Here is a 17,055-nt window from a genome sequence, read left to right as displayed (position 1 = left end):
ATTTTTAAGAACTTTTTTTGTGTGATTTTGTGTCTGGGGGGTCTAAAATGTGTACCTGTGAAGTTTCAGCTCTGTAGCTTGTCCAGAACCAGAAAAAAAGATCATATAGGTGTTAAAGTTAAAGGAGGGTCCCAACCCACATCCCTGTTCTACTGAAAATTTATCTTTTTTTTTTTTTCATGGTTCTGGACATGCTACAGAGCTGAAACTTCACATGCACACCTTTTAGACCCCCCAGATACTAAATCTCTCTCTTTTTTTTTTTAATTTTTTCAATAATTGGCTTTTTTATCAAAAATGACAATTTTTAAGAACTTTTTTTCGTGTGATTATTAGTTAATGGGGCATGACCAGAACCCTAAGCACTTTTTAGGGGCATTTATTGGGTTTTAGGGCTTCAAAATGGTGTTTTTTCATTACCGAAGTTCGGGTCCCATTGATTTCAATGGGGTTCTGAAATCCAAACCGAACTTTTGGAAAATTCGGGTGTTCTGGTCGAACCGAACTTTTCAAAAGTTCAATCATCCTTAATCATCAGATGAGACATTTATTTGAGAAATATTAACGTTTTATTATCAAGAAAATGAAAATAAATGCATTCTGAAAATTACTGAATAATGTAAAACATTTCCATATGTTCTCTTTTATTCCAAGTCCTCAGAATGCAGAATCCCCCTCCCCCACTGCTACATACAGAACATGATAGTGAGATGACTTCTCTCATAGATCTCTACCTTTCTATATGATGGGATTGGAAGTATTACACGTTTCATCATCATATCTGTGTATGATCGCTGTGAATACCAGCTATTTATGTGTTTTACTAATAATGTCTTAATATAAATCAGCAGGCTATCAGTAGAAACATATTTAGGTATAAAGAATGAGGTTTTGGTTAACTGCTGCTATGGGTTTGAGGCAAATTCAGAATAATTTTGTGCAGATTTATCCAGTAGATTTTTTTTATTGCATTTGAATTATGGGCTTAGATGGGCCAAAAGGAAGCTTTCAAATAAGCCAGCCCCCTAATATGAACAAGTAAGCGGAAAGCAACCATAGTGTCAGTGTATTGAAGCTGTTGTATAGAAAAGATAGGGAAAGCTGAAAAAATGCAGAGATTACGGTCATTTAGAGCTCTGCAATTTAATTCTGATTGCTAGCTTATTGTGCAATAAACTCCTTTGCTGTTTGTCTTCCTATGATTAGGGGGCATTTTTTATCTTTAATCTTATTGTATAGTTGATTTGAGGTCAGTGGTTACTATTAGCCACTGTTCAACCCATAGCAAATAGTTTTTTGCTGTAAGGCCCCGTTCACATTGCCGCGATCCGACTTGGGGGGGGCGACCTCCGAGGTTGCGGTGCGAGCAGCGCGCCGCGACCTCGGAGCGGCCGCCACAGACTTCATAACATTGAAGTCTATGGCGGTCGCATCCGGGTCGCCCCAAAGAAGCTCCGGACCCTTTTTCTAAGTCGGAGCGACTTGTGTCGCTCCTATTAGAACGGGTCCGCAGCTTCCCTATGGAAGGCGACCTACGGCGACCTGTGAGGTGACCAGGTCGCCTCACAGGTCGCCTTAGTGTGAACGGGGACTCAGGCTTTCTGTTTTTTTTTTTTTAATCTGCTTTTGTTACAGAATGGTATTTTGGTGTTTTCATTTATTTTAGGGATATATTTAGCTTATTCTCTCTCATTACAAAAAGTCCTGTTGTTGGACAATTTTACAATGCTGTTTCAGCTACAGTTTTTTTTTTTCTACGGGCTCTCAACCAGGCTTCTCACTAGAGCAGTACGATTGGGATGTGGGTGGTTGTGGGTGTGATTCCTGTCAAAGTCACGCAATTTTTTTGCCGCAAATTTTTCTTTTTGTGCCCCCCCAAAAATTTCGAGCACCAGCCACCACTGGTTGGTATGGATCACTGGTTGTAATAGGCAACATTTATTAAGGGTATTGCTTTGCTCTTTGCTGATTAATGTGGTATGCAATCGTACCACATTCGTATGTGTGCGCATTACACATTGCAATAAATTATTTATTTTTTTAAGCTTTGCTTGATATTATTAAATACTGGATAGTCCCCAAATACTTTAGTGAGATGCTCATTTTACGTAAATGGGATCATTCTATGTCTACATTCATTTATAAAAAAGACATATGATGTAAGAATTCTATATTTAAGTTCACTTTTTTTTCTCAACACATGTGTATGTTTGTGGTTGACTTTTAGGTGCCCTCAGCTTGTGGTGAACTAATTATGAAATATTGTTTGGTCACAAGGACTGTGAATGTGCTGAGTTTAGCAACAGTATTTATCTACTCTTACTTAAAGTAACATTAAACCTTTTTTTTTTTTTAAATAGCAAACATGTTATACTTACCTGCTCTGTGCAATGGTTTTGCACAGGGCACCCCTGATCCTCCTCTTTTGGGGTCTGACACTCCTGGCTCCTTCCCCTTTTGAGTAACCCTCTAGCACAGGGATTCCCAAACTACGGCCCTGCAGTTGTTCAGGAACTACAATTCCCATCATGCCTAGTCATGTATCTGAATGTCAGAGTTTTACAATACCTCATGGGATGTGTAGTTCTGCAACAGCTGCAGGGCTGTATTTTGGGAATCCCTGCTCTAGCAAGCTGCTTGCTAAGGGAGGTACTTGTGCAGAGCCAAGCCATTTGCATCCATTGACACAGACAGCTCCCTCGTCAGGCTTCCCAATACTATCAATCTGCCCTGTGAGGGCTCTCATCGGCACTCGTCAGCGCTCCTGGTCCTTTCCTCTTGTTTAGTGCCCCGTAGCAAGCAGTTTGCTTTGGGGGCACCCGAACAGGCTCACTCCCGAGCCGCTGCTTTGTGTGTCCATTTACACATGGAGCGTGGCTCGGCCCCATCCCCATTCTCTCCCCATTGGCTTACTGGCTGTAATTGACAGTTGCGGGCACTAATAGCTCCCGCTGCTGTCTTAGCCAATGAGGAGGGAGAGACCTGGGAGAGTCGAGGCTCCTGTGCACAGCTCTGAAGGAAGATCAGGGCTGCTGCACAGAAGGTTTTTTACCTTATGTTTATACCAATGGGTGATTCTATGTCCTTCGATTTGTATCAGTCATAAATGAGTTTGGTTTCAGGGTCTGTTGGGTAGGCTGCATGTACTGGACAGAAGTTCACCTAATCCTTGTGTATACGCTGGCTTTAAATAAATATTAATCCCTCTTTAGTCCCAGCTAAAAAGCTGCTTTTACAATATGGAAGATGGAACAGGAGACAATGTGAGGCTGCTCAAACACCAGTTTATTAAAGAATAAGGATAGTGAAAGTTCCAACAGGAATGACTGCTATCTGCCTGAAGATGTGTCTGGCAGTATATGCTTGTTCTCAAAATATCAGTCGTAATCCAGTTAAAAATTAATATCATCTTATATTTGTAAGTACCTTAATATTAAAAAAAGCAGGATCAGTGGCGGCTGGTGCTCCATGGGCCGGGGGGGGGGGGGTGGCAGATGGACCTCACTATACTACCCCCCCCCCCGGACCACACCAGGCCGCCCCCCCCCCCCTGTGACAGCTCACTCACCCTGCCTGGATATGTGGAGGGAGGGCAGGAGGCAGCAGCAGCACAAAACGACGGCGGCTGCTTCAGCTTTGGCTTCTCCCCCCCCCCCCCGTCTTCTGCGTCTCGTCTCTCCTCCTCCATTGCCAATGGCATGGCTTCTCCTTTTGGCCAATCGGGAATCGGGTCTCATAGCCCACTCCTCCAGCCGGCTACACTTGCATGAAGGATCAGTCACGTAAAAAAAAAAAGATAGCAAAAATAAAGGATTAATAAATAATAAAATGAGCTGGAACATGACCATGTATTGCCAGTGTAGCTGTATGGAGTACCTCATACACCCCCTGTGTCAATAATTGAATTAAAAGCAGACAAAACTATTACATAGTGCAATTACAAAGGAACAATCTCAACTTCACTTTTTGGGATCCTGAAGCAAAGTATGAAAGCTAGAATTCAAAGAATCTCTTCATTATTAACATCAGGTAACACAGTTATTGCATAAGAGGAAATTTCAAAATGACCTCTTTTTTTTCTTTAAATGGTATTGTTTCTCAGTTTAAATATTGATATGTTCTCTATTTTATATTGTGAAAAATATATGGGTTTATGAGATTTGCAAATCATTGCATTCTGTTTTTTTTTTGTAGATTTTAAACAGTGTACCAACTTTTTTGGAATTGTAGTTAACACCCCCCAAGGATGTTTCCATTGGTACTGTATAGAAAAAAAATATTATTCTTGAAAAAATGTATGAACAACTTCTAAAGTGAACCTGTGGCCAGGCTGTGGACATTTAAGCATTTACATTTTCTTAACAAGTAATAAAATCACTTTACAACAAGCATTATCTGTCCTCTGTAGCTGCAGGCATTGTAGAGGAATTCATCCTCAAGGTCAGGGGAGGACTGGGAAGGGGGGCAGGGTGGCAATTGCCCCCCGGGCCGCTCTGATTCTGGGTAAAATGGCTGCACTAAAGGCTGGATTAATGTAGGGGCCAGACACTGAGTAAGAAATAGCAAGAAAGGGGGATATATGGCGCAAGCAGAATGCCAGTGATCCTAGGGCAGTCTATGCTGGGCTGGGAGGAGGAGGGGAAGGGGGGTTTTAATAGTTCCAGTGAGAGTCCAAAAAATTCTGGTCCACTTGGATGGCTGCTGGCGGTTGAAGAGAGAAGCAACTCTGTATGAAATACAAGGGGAGAGAGAGACCTAAAACGCAGATCTAAGTGTAGAAGTTTAAAACCTTTAATGTAGGATAAAAGCAATATAACTCACAAGAGTGAAGTGGTAACAGGCATCAAGTTATATGTGGAGGTCCTGGGCATTTCACACAGCGGCGGTCTCCTGTGGGGGACAGGAGACAGTCCTGGTCCGTAGCTGAAGTGGTTTGCTGTTCCGCGTGTGGAGGGGGCGTGACGTCACTTCCTGGTGTGCAAATCCTAGGACAATCGACGATGCATTGCAGAGCATGCGCTCCTTTTTCAGGCCCCTCCACACGCGGAACAGCAACCCACTTCAGCTACGGACCAGGAGACCGCCGCTCCCCTGCACCAGGACCGGCTCTGCTAAGGACTCCAAGGGACCCCCTGGATGTGAAATGCCCAGGACCTCCACATATAACTTGATGCCTGTTACCACTTCACTCTTGTGGGTTATATTGCTTTTGTCCTACATTAAAAGGTTTAAACTGGTACACTTAGAAAGGCGATTTGGGTCTCTCTCTCCCCTTGCCAGACACTGAGTACAGCTGCTGGTCGCTGCTACACAATGTTATATTTGCAGAGCTGCAGCGGAGTGGTATGAGTGTGCAGAGTAAGCTACTGCACCCAGTCAGCACAATACTAACACAGTCACTTCCCTGTCAGGCATAGTGATCTCCAATCACCTCTTCCAGGACAAGAATACTTATTAATAACTCTCTCTCTTTCTCTATGGGGATAGGTACATGACAGGGCTGCCTGCTCTCACCCGTATTATTTGAATGAACCTCTTGCAACAGCAATTAGGTAGCATTTTCATACTACTAAAATGATTCTCTTGTTCTTCAGGTTAAAATGAAAATCTAAAAGCTGGCTGCCTCTACATATAAAAGGAAGTGTGAAGAAGATAAAAATGATATGGCTCCTGCAAATACAATATATCACCCACAATGCTCCTATTTGGATGCCAAAAAAATGGTTCTATAAGCTAAAAGTGTGCTATTTTATCTATAATGGTGGACCTCTTCATATTAAATGAGAAACATCATAACTCCATAAGAAGGAAGGAGGATTGGCAGTCCCTAACCCCTAGTTGTGTTATTTGGAAGCACAGCTCCAACACCCTAGTGGGTGGCAATTACAGTATCTCTACTAGATGATGTTAACCAAGTAATGAACAGACTAATATTTAAACATTGGTAGCAGGTCCTTCTTTGAAATAGGCACACTACCACACTCTCATTTTGTGCCATAAAATTTGACTACACATTACATGAATCCTCAATTATCAGGGTTTTATTGCATTTACCCCACTATGGGACAACAGATATCTCACTGGGTTATCTGGAAGGTTTTCAACTTTGGATAGACAAGGTGAATCCTGTCCTATTCTTGGAAAGTAACCTATATTCACAGAGGTATTTCTCAAAAAATTAAGACAATCTGGCATGGGTGGCTAAACTACTCATGCACCCATCTTTCTAATTTTGGGCAGGCTCTTTTGAGATCTTGGTCTTTAGAAGAGGTAGCTGAACAGTACCTCCTACCACTCTCTTCCCATTATAACTAACTACTACATATGCCTGTTAGAATAAAGAATACACAGAATGTGGTTGCTAGTTGTCTCCACCCCTTACCTATGAGGAGGCTAGGTGTCTCAGCCCCTTACCTATTTAAGAACTTTTAAGAACTGCGGAGCCTGCAGTAGGCGGTTAGCCTTCACTGACAGCGGAGCATTTTTTAAAACTTTTTCTGATCCAGCGGTGCCGGCGGGCATCAGATCTACATTGGGGAACATTGTTTTTTTTTATTTTTTTTAATAAAGGACATGTCAAATACCCTGTCTATTTTTTTTATTTATTTTTGACACTTTTTTTGTGAATGGGTAGGGGTAAAATGTACCCTATACTCATTCACATTGGGGGGCCGGTTCTTTTGTCCTATTTGTTAAAGGGGGCTTCCAGATTCCAATAAGGCCCCTACCACAGACCCCCACATCCACAGCCCAGGGTTGCGGGGAAGAGACCCTTGTCCCCATTAACAAGGTGCTTTGGGTGCCCCAAAGCTTCCACCCCCCCCATGCTGGGAGCATGTGGCCTAGTGGCCTGGTATGGTTGGGGGGCACTAGCTCGTCGTCCCCCCTTTCCTGACCTGGCGGGCTGCATGCTCAGATAAGAGTCTGGTGTGTATTTTGTTTTGGGGGGGGGCACGCCATTTTTTTTCTTTAATGTTTTTAAACAGCTGGTTGCAGTAAGTAACGTCACTCCAGCTGATATCTTGATCAGCTGGCGTGACGATTACACTGCCATGCGCAGTTTGTCTAATTCATTATCCGACAAGAGACAGAGCGCAGAGGGTGTAGAATCTAAATGTCAGATTCTGCCTCGCTCTCTGCGCATGCGCACGATGGAAAACTATTCTTATTGGGCGGATTATTCTTATTTGATAATCTTATTGGGTGGAATATTCTTATTTGGAAATTTTGGGAATATTGTCGTGAGTACAGAACATGTACACACAGCTCTGACGGGGACAAATAGAAGTATATCTGGACACTGATGTAAAGGGGTATTCTGATGGAGACACTGGTGTAAAGAGGCACTCTAATGGGGACACTGGTGTAAAGAGGCACTCTAATGGGGACACTGGTGTAAAGAGGCACTCTGATGGGGACACCATATTTTAAAGGGGCACTCTGATGGGGATGCTGATGTTAAGGGGCACTCTGATGGTGACACTGGATGTAAAGGAGCACTCTGATGGGAACACTGATGTAAAGGGGCACTCTGATGGGGACACTGATGTAAAGGAGCACTTTGATGGGGACACATGATGTAAAGGGGTACTCTGATGGGGACCCGGAAGTAAAGGGGCACTCTAATGGGGTCTCCTGATGTAAAGGAGCACTTTGATGGGGACACGTGATGTAAAGAGGTACTCTGATGGGGACCCAAATGTAAAGGGGCACTCTAATGGGGTCTCCTGATGTAAAGGAGCACTCTGATGGGGACATCTGATGTAAGTGGGCACGCTGATGGGGACATCTGATGTAAGGGGGCCCTCTGATGGGGCCATCTGTTGTAAGGAGGCACTCTGATGTGAAATTGCGGGAATATTGTCGTGAGTACTGAACATGTATACACAGCTCTGATGGGGACAAATAGAAGTATATCTGGACACTGATGTAAAGGGTCACTCTGAAGGGGACACCGGATGTAAAGGGACACTCTGATGGGGACAATGGTGTAAAGGTGCACTCTAAAGGGGACACCGGATGTAAGGGGGCACTTTGATGGGGACACTGATGTAAAGGGGTACTCTGATGGGGACACTGCTGTAAAGGGGTACTCTGATGGGGACATTGATGTAAAGGGGCACTCTGATGGGGACACTGGATGTAAAGGAGCACTCTGATGGGGACACTGATGTAAAGGGGCACTCTGATGGGGACACCTGATGTAAAGGGGCACTCTGATGGGGACACCAGATGTAAAGGAGCACTTTGATGGGGACACTGATGTAAAGGAGCACTCTGATGGGGACACATGATGTAAATGGGACTCTGATCGGGACCCTGATGTAAAGGGGCACACTGATGGGGACACCTGATGTAAAGGAGCACTCTGATGGGGACATCTGATGTAAAGGGGCATTCTGATGAGGACAAATGATGTAAGGGGGCACTCTGATGGGGACATCTGATGTAAGGGGCCACTCTGATGGGGACACTGATGTGAAATTGTGGGAATATTGTCCGGAGTACAGAACATGTATACACAGCTCTGACAGGGACAAATAGAAGTATATCTGGGCACTGATGTAAAGGGGCACTCTGATGGGGACACTGATGTAAAGGGTCACACTGATGGGGACACCGGATGAAAAGGGGCACTCTGATGGGGACACTGGTGTAGGAGGGCACTCTGATGGGGGATACCGGATGTAAAGGGGCACTCTGATGGGGACACTGATGTAAAGGGGCACTCTGATGGGGACACTGATGTGAAATTGCGGGAATATTGTCGTGAGTACTGAACATGTATACACAGCTCTGATGGGGACAAATAGAAGTATATCTGGACACTGATGTAAAGGGTCACTCTGATGGGGACACCAGCTGTAAAGGGACACTCTGATGGGGACAATGGTGTAAAGGGGCACTCTAAAGGGGACACCGGATGTAAGGGGGCACTTTGATGGGGACACTGATGTAAAGGGGTACTCTGATGGGGACACTGATGTAAAGGGGTACTCTGATGGGGACACTGATGTAAAGGGGCACTCTGATGGGGACACTGGATGTACAGGAGAGCTCTGATGGGGACACTGATGTAAAGGGGCACTCTGATGGGGACACCTGATGTAAAGGGGCACTCTGATCGGGACCCTGATGTAAAGGAGCACTCTGATGGGGGACACATGATGTAAAGGGGCACTCTGAAGGGGGACCCTGATGTAAAGGGGCGCTCTGATCGGGACATCTGATGTAAGGGGGCACTCTGATGGGGACTCTCATTATTCGCCTCAAATAATTGTTTTCCGTCACCCACAAGTGCAGAGAGTGCAGAGAGCAAGGCAGAATCTGACATTTCGTTTCTACACCCCTGCGCTCTCTGCGGTATGCCTCTTGTCGAATAATGTCTCTGAGAATGCGCAGTTCGTTGGATGCATTTTTTGACGGGAGGCATTATTCGACAGGACACTGGCAGTTGCAACCACGAGTCAATTTAACCACTTCTGGACCGGAAGGTTTTACCCTCTTAATGACCAGACCATTTTTTGCGAAACAGCACTGCGTTAACCAAATAAAATGTATGTTCTTTTTTTCCCACAAATAGAGCTTTCTTATGGTGGTATTTGATCACCTCTGCGGTTTTTATTTTTGTGATATAAACAAAAAAAGAGTGAAAATTTTGAAAAAAATAAAAATAAATAAAAGACAATATTTTTAACTTACTGCTATAAAACATATCCAATATAAAAAATGTAAAAGATCTAATTTTTTCATCAATTTAGGCCAATATGTATTCTGGTACATATTTTTGGTAAAAAAAATTCCAATGACTGTATATTGATTGGTTTGCGCAAAAGTTATAGCATCTAGAAACGATGCAATATATACAGTATATAGCATTTTTTTTAAATGTATTTATTTTTACTAGTAATGGAGGCGATCAGCGATTTTTAGCGGGACTGCGACATTGTGGCAAAACCGGCGGCAAATTCAAATGTAAAAACACACCAAACACACTGATACCATTCAAAATAAAAAAAATTCACATTACATTGCCCCCAGTGCTCTTTCCTGCAGTTTTACTGTACTTTTTATGTAAATATATATATATATATATATATATATATATATATATATATATATATGTATATATATATATATATATATATATATATATATATATATATATACATATACATATACATATATATATATATATATATGTGTAATTTTTGAGAAAGTGGCACATCTGTAACATATAAAGAACTGCAGCAAAACTGACAATCTTAAAGAAAAACATTTTTTTGAGTTAACCTCCCTGGCGGTATGATTCTTTTGGATTTTAGGTGCTGAAAGCGGTACCATTATTTTGCATGTAATTCTTGTGAATGAGCAGCCCAAACCACCTGTATACATTATATATATATATATATATATATATATATATATATATATAATATGTATACATAATATATGTATACATACATATATATATATATATATATATATATATATATAATATATATAATAAATGTATACAGTTGGTTTGGGCTGCTCATTCACAAGAATTACATGCAAAATAATGGTACCGCTTTCAGCACCTAAAGTCCAAAAGAATCATACCGCCAGGGAGGTTAATTCAAAAAATGTTTTTCTTTAAGATTGTCAGTTTTGCTGCAGTTCTTTATATGTTACGGATGTGCCACTTTAAAGGCAGACTAAGGGGACCCCCAGGCGCTATATTTAACCGGTTGCCGACCGCCGCACGACTATATACTGCGGCGGTCAGCCCCGGCCAGGCAGAGTGACGTATCGGTACGTCACTCGCCTGTCACTGACTTGTGAGCCTATCGCGGGCGGGCGCGCGCCCGCCGAGGCGCGCGCCCGCCGCGGCTCGTTCACAGGCAAGTCAGTGCGTGTGACCGGCGGACTCGATGTCCGCCAGTCACACTGCGATCGCTCCTGTGAAGGGAGAAAGACAGAGCAGCTTGTGTAAACAAGCTGCCTGTCAGTTCTCCCTGTGTAAAAGTGAAGATCTGTCCGTTCTACTATGTAGAACGGTTGATCTTTGCTTTTACACCAATAGGAATGTCCCTACACAGTTAGCACGCCCCTAGGACACACTTAACCCCTCCCTGTCCAATAAAGTTAACCCCTTCCCTGCCAGTGTCATTTTTGCAGTAACAGTGCATATGTATAGCACTGATTACTGCAGTAATGTCACTGGTAACCCCAAAAGTGTCAAAAATGTCAGTCAAGGGTCCGATCTGTCCGCCGCAATGTCGCAGTACCGAAAAAAAAATCGCAGATCGCCGCCATTACGCGTTAAAAAAAAAAACACCAAAAATGACAAAAATCTTTCCCTTTGTTAGTAAACGCGATAACTTTTGCGCAAACCAATCAAAATACGCTTTTTGTGATTTTTTTTACCAAACATAGGTAGCATAAAACAAATTGGCCGAAAAATGTTAAAAAATTTTGATTTTTACTTTTTTTTTTGGGGAATTTCATATAAAAAAATGTGAAAAATATTGTTATTTTTGCAAAATTTACGCTCTTTTTTTGTTTATAGCGCGTGATCAAAAAATCGCACAGGTGATCAAATACCACCAAAAGAAAGCTCTGTTTGTGGGAAAAAAAGGACGTCAAATTCGTTTAGGTACAGCGTCGCACGACCGCGCAATTGTCCGTTAAAGTCACGCAGTAAAAAATCGCAAAAAAACCCCTGGTCCTTTAGCAGCCAAATCCTCCGGGGCTTAAGTGGTTAAAGGATTTTTTCATTTTTTCACTTTAAAGCGGAGTTCCGGGCACAGATGTCATTTTTTAATGAACATACCCCCGGGACAGTCAGGGCTAGCACATTCCACAATGGCTAGCCTCTGATCTGTCCCGGTTCGCACTTACCTTTTAGAAGAAATACTTACTTATAAAATTTCTTCCACAGCGTTTCCATCTTTCTTGTAGACAGCTGAAGCCGGCGCGGTCCTTTTCTGCGTCTTCTTCCGCGTCTTCTTCTCCCAGAATGCGCCGCATCGGCCCCTTTCGTCACTTCCGGTGCGACGCCGCATTCCTAAACAGCTTCTGGTCATGCCCAGAAGCTGTTTAGCAGGGGAATGCGGCGTCGCCCGGAAGTGACGAGCGGGGCCGGTGACGTCGCAATGATTCCTGGGAGCGATGACGTTTAGCTCCCAGGAATCATCGCAGCGCAGGAAGTGACGGGGTGAGCCGCGGCTCCGAGGGAGGAAGTACCCTGAGGTGAGTATTTACGATCGTCAATTACAAGGTGAGCTTTTAAAAAAAAAAAAATCTAACTATCCAATTCCTTTTCAGGTTAGGCTGAACTAGCGGACGGGCACAAAAAAAAAATATCGTTTTTGTGCCCGGAACTCCGCTTTAAGCATCATTAAAGTCACTGCTCCTTTAAAAATGATAGTTTTTAAGAAAAAGTTTTGCATTGATACACATTCCCCCAGGGCAAAACCCAAACCCCCGATACCCTTTTCATGGCAATAACTTGCATATAAGCCTTCAAAATGGGGACTTTTGATTTCTCGTGTTCGGCTCCCATAGACTTCAATGTAGTTTGCAATTTGAGGCAGAACTTTTCCCCTGTTCGGGAGTTCTGCTGCAAACCGAACAGGCGGGTGTTCGGCCCATGTCTTCTTAGTATCTTAATACATTCTATGCATTAAGGTTAAAAACATCCTAGTCCCTACTACTCCTCCCCCCCCCCCTAATCCCCATCCCTAAACACTTACCTCGCTCCTCTCTCAATCCAGCAATGTCCGTAGGGCTGCACCACAGCTCTCTCTTCCTGGTCTCACAGCAGACTCTGATAGCAATGAAATTCATAGGCTCCTGCTGCTGTCAATCAAATCCTATGTAGAGGATTCTTTTCATTCCATTGTCTTATACTGTTGGTGACATAGTATATGTTGTACACTTTTTCCAAATGGTGTATTCTATTTCTATTTAAATGTTATTATTTACACTGTTAGTATATGAATTCTTTGGATTTGTGTGTTTTTTAAGCTTTTAATTTTGAGCCCAACCTGCAGTAGCTGATGTCTGGTTCTCTGGGACCTGGGGGCACTTTGGGTGTCTCCCAGGGCGGGCACGCGACGTCCCGAGGAGGTATGTTCACTCGACTTAGATCAAGTTTACCTCTGTGCATTAGGCTCAGTTGTAGTCCTTTTTCCGCCCTATTGTGTCATCTCGCCATATTTGGCCCTCCTCCCTCCATCCGGCGGGTTGTTTGTGGGCAGTTTTTCATCCGGGCTGTTACTCAGACCTTTCCTGGCAACACGCGTGCGCTGTCTGTCGACGCATGCGATGTTTAGACACCGAACCCCGTGACATCATCACTGTGCGTCCCCGCCGGCGTGGCGTTACATGGTTGAGATGCCATTTATAAGGGCCCTGAGCAGGATTTTTGTTACATGGCGGCGGACTCTCAACAGGTAGACATATCAGGTATTCACTCTCCGTCGATCGATTACTGGCGTTTTCCTTATGTTTTTCCATCTAGTTCCCCTTTTTTTGATTGACTGAACTGGCCACCTCAACATCTACTGTCTATGTCTCTTCCTCTATACATTGTTATAGTTGCAATTTTCATGAAAAAATTATTTTATTCGTTATATATCACTTATGCCCTAGGCATCCCCATTGTTGGTGGCTTGTCCCATTGCCGTTTTTGGTCATTGATTACCTGACCCATACCTTACTGGTTTGTCCACAATCCTAACTATGTCTGCAGTCCAAACAGTGTGAGCTATTTCCATTTGCTCCCCCGCCTGCCTGCCATGCTTTTGCCTGCTCCAAGACAGGGTAGGTGTATTTTACCCACTGATATTCTATTTACATGTAATTCTTTTTTTTTCCTTTTTGAATTAATTCATCAACAGTATCATTAATAATACGCCAACGTATTACACTCCCATAGATTCCTCATAAATTATAGTTTGGAGAGCTTCCTTTATACTTGGCTCCTCAGTGTCCGCCCGTGGGAGATTTCATACCTTGTTGCTCCTCAACCGTCCCTTGGGGGTACCAGCGGTAGCCATTTTATCAGGTAGGGGCTCCTTTATTGTACAGCTCGAAAGCCTATATGTAAAAGTTCTGTGTATTCTGTGTGATTTTTCCATCGCATTTAATGACTGTTGTTTGCACTTATTGTATGATCATAATATGTTCATTGATATTCTTCTTTTTTATTTTCCTTTTTGCATATTTTAGTATTTATATAATCTTTAACACTGCACGACCCCACGCCCCTGATGAAGCGGATCTCTGTGAAACATGTTGGGTATTGGGTATATGGTACCCAGGGGTCAACCTATCTGGCTCATGTTTGAGCCAGTGAATGTACCAGCTCATGGTTTGGCCCCCATGGTGTAGCTTGTAAGCTAAGAATTTTGATTTAAGTCTCATATTTATGTATGTGCACACGTCTGTTTTGTATATATTTCGATTTTTTCTTTGTGTATGTGGTTTTTATACAAATATATGTAATAAAAATGTCCTAATTAACTTTTATACAAACTAGATTCAGTGTTCTATTGAGTGCTATTAGTCATAGGACGGTACCATTAAAATCCCGTTACTTGCCCCACATTGCACTCCAATACAATTTTCTTCAGATGTAGGTACCTGCTAGTTCTTTGAAGTGTGCTCAGTTGGGGGGCATGGCCGAGCAGCATTGTGTGTGTGTCTATGGATACACATAGCCCAGCTTGGGAGTGTGCCCGCTTAGGTGCCCCCTCAACACATGTCTTGCTGTGGGAGCACCCGTAGGAAAGGAGGAGTGGACAGATCGGGATAATCCAGAAGAGGAGATAAGGGATCACTATAGCACTGCACAAGCAGGTAAGTTTAATATCTTAGGCTCCTGCTGCTGTCAATTATATCCTGTGTGGAGGGCGGATTGGGGGGCATGGCCGAGCTGCTCTGTGTGTGTGTGTCTATGAATACACACAGCCTGGCTTGGGAGCATGCCCAAACGGGTGCCCCCTCAGCACATGTCTTGCTTAGGGAGCACCCGTAGGAAAGGAGGGGTGGACAGATCGGGAGAATCCAGAAGAGGAGATAAGGAATCACTATAGCACTGCACAAGCAGGTAAGTTTAATATCTTAGGCTCCTGTCAATTATATCCTGTGTGGAGGGCGGATTGGGGGGCATGGCCAAGCTGCTCTTTGTGCCCAGGGAATCCAGAAGTGGAGATAAGGAATCACTGTACCACTGCACAGAGGGGGCACGCTGTCTGTTGGTGAGGGCAGAGGTGATAGGGATGAAATCAGTGGCAGTGGTAATAGGGGGGGAATAGGGTTGAAATTGGTGGTGGGGAGGGTGGGATCAGTAAGAGGTAGTGGTGGTGGTGGGGGAGGATGGCACCACCTCTGCCACTGCTCTCATTCCTATGCCTCATCCATCACCTCTGCTACTGATTCCACCCACTCTCCACTTACTGTTGCCACCCCCACACCACCTCTGCCGCCACTGATCCCACCCACCACTCCCCACCCCTGCCACTGATCCCACCCCCACACCACCCCTGCCACTGATCCCACCCCCCACACCACCACCGGCTCCACTGATCCCATCCCTCACACCACCACCGCCGCCACTGATCCCACCCCCTCATGACCATCCCTGCCACTGATCCCACCCCCCTCACCACCACCGCTGCCACTGATCCCACCTCCCTCCCCACCACCACGGCCACTGAATCCAACCCCCACACCACCACCGCTGCCGCTGATCCCACCCCCACACCATCACCGCTGTCACTGATCCCACACCCCCTTTACACTGCTTGCACCCCCCCTCTCCACTGCCACTGAGCCCACCCCCTCACCACCACTCCCACTGATCCCACCCCCTCATCCCCACTGCTGCCACTGATCCCACCCCCCACATTGCCACCACTGATCCCACCCCTTTATCATCACAGCTGCCTCTGATTCCACCCCCTGACCACCGCTGCCAATATTCCCCCCGCCCTCACCACCACCACCACCACTAATCCCTGCCCCCCTCACCACCACCGCTGTCACTGATCCCATCCACCGCTGCCACTGATACCACCCACCTTACCACCACCGCTGCCACTGATCCCACCCCTTTACCACCACCACTGTCACTGATCCCATTCCCTGCGGCCACCGATCCCACCCCCCTCATCACCACCGCTGCCACTGATCCCTCCCCCCTCACCCCCACCACCACCGATCCCACCCCCACCACCACCAGTGGCAGAACTATCAGTGTCAAAAAAGGTCACACTTGCGACCGACCCCTGGTGTTCTGCCACCGTGGGGGGGGGCAGGAGGGCAGGAAGGCAGCTAGCTGATCTGCACTTTTCTTCTAGCTGTATGTCCATGACAGGAGAAGAGTGAAATGTGCTGTAGTTTAGGCTCGGAAATGCTGCTACTACTCAGGTGGCAGGGGGTGGGTCCAGCAGTGGCAGTGTGGAAGTCCTGATCCCCGGCTAGGAAAATAGCGGCAGAGGTGGCTGACCTGAGTGGAGGAGGACGTGTTGTCCTATCCTGGACCTCGGGCTGATGTTTAGTGTGCAGACTGGACTCCTTCTCCTCCCTGCACTTCACTGCAAAGACAGACACTACCTGTAGGAAGTGACACAACAAGGAGCCAGTAATCCACAGGCAAATTTAACATTCCAGGCAAACCTTGGGGCTGTGGCAGGGAGAGGAAATAGAGCGATCATGAGGTGAGTGGTGTGCTCCGCTCCTTCTAACACCGACACAATGGAAACAGGCTGGTCCACATGGCAGGGATCAATGACAGCCATCACTCCTCAGGGTTTTCCGTAGGGGGCACTTTGGAGGTACTATCATAGTACCGCCAGAGTGCCCCCTTTGGTATTCTCCAGAGTGCCCCCTTAGTACCTCCAAAATGCCCCTTTAGTACCTATACTGTAGAGTGCCCCATTAGTACCTTCAGATTGCCCCCTTACATCCTTCTCCAAAGTGCCCCTTTACATCCTCTGCCAGAATGCCCCCTTAGTACCTCCAGAGTGCCCCTTTAAATTCTCCAGGGTGCCCCTTTACATCCTC

The sequence above is a fragment of the Pelophylax lessonae genome (genome assembly GCF_965119305.1).
Source record: "Pelophylax lessonae genome assembly, chromosome: 3".
Lineage (NCBI taxonomy): Eukaryota > Metazoa > Chordata > Amphibia > Anura > Ranidae > Pelophylax > Pelophylax lessonae.
The sequence above is the reverse complement of the archived record's forward strand: the minus strand, read 5'-3'. Positions refer to the sequence as shown.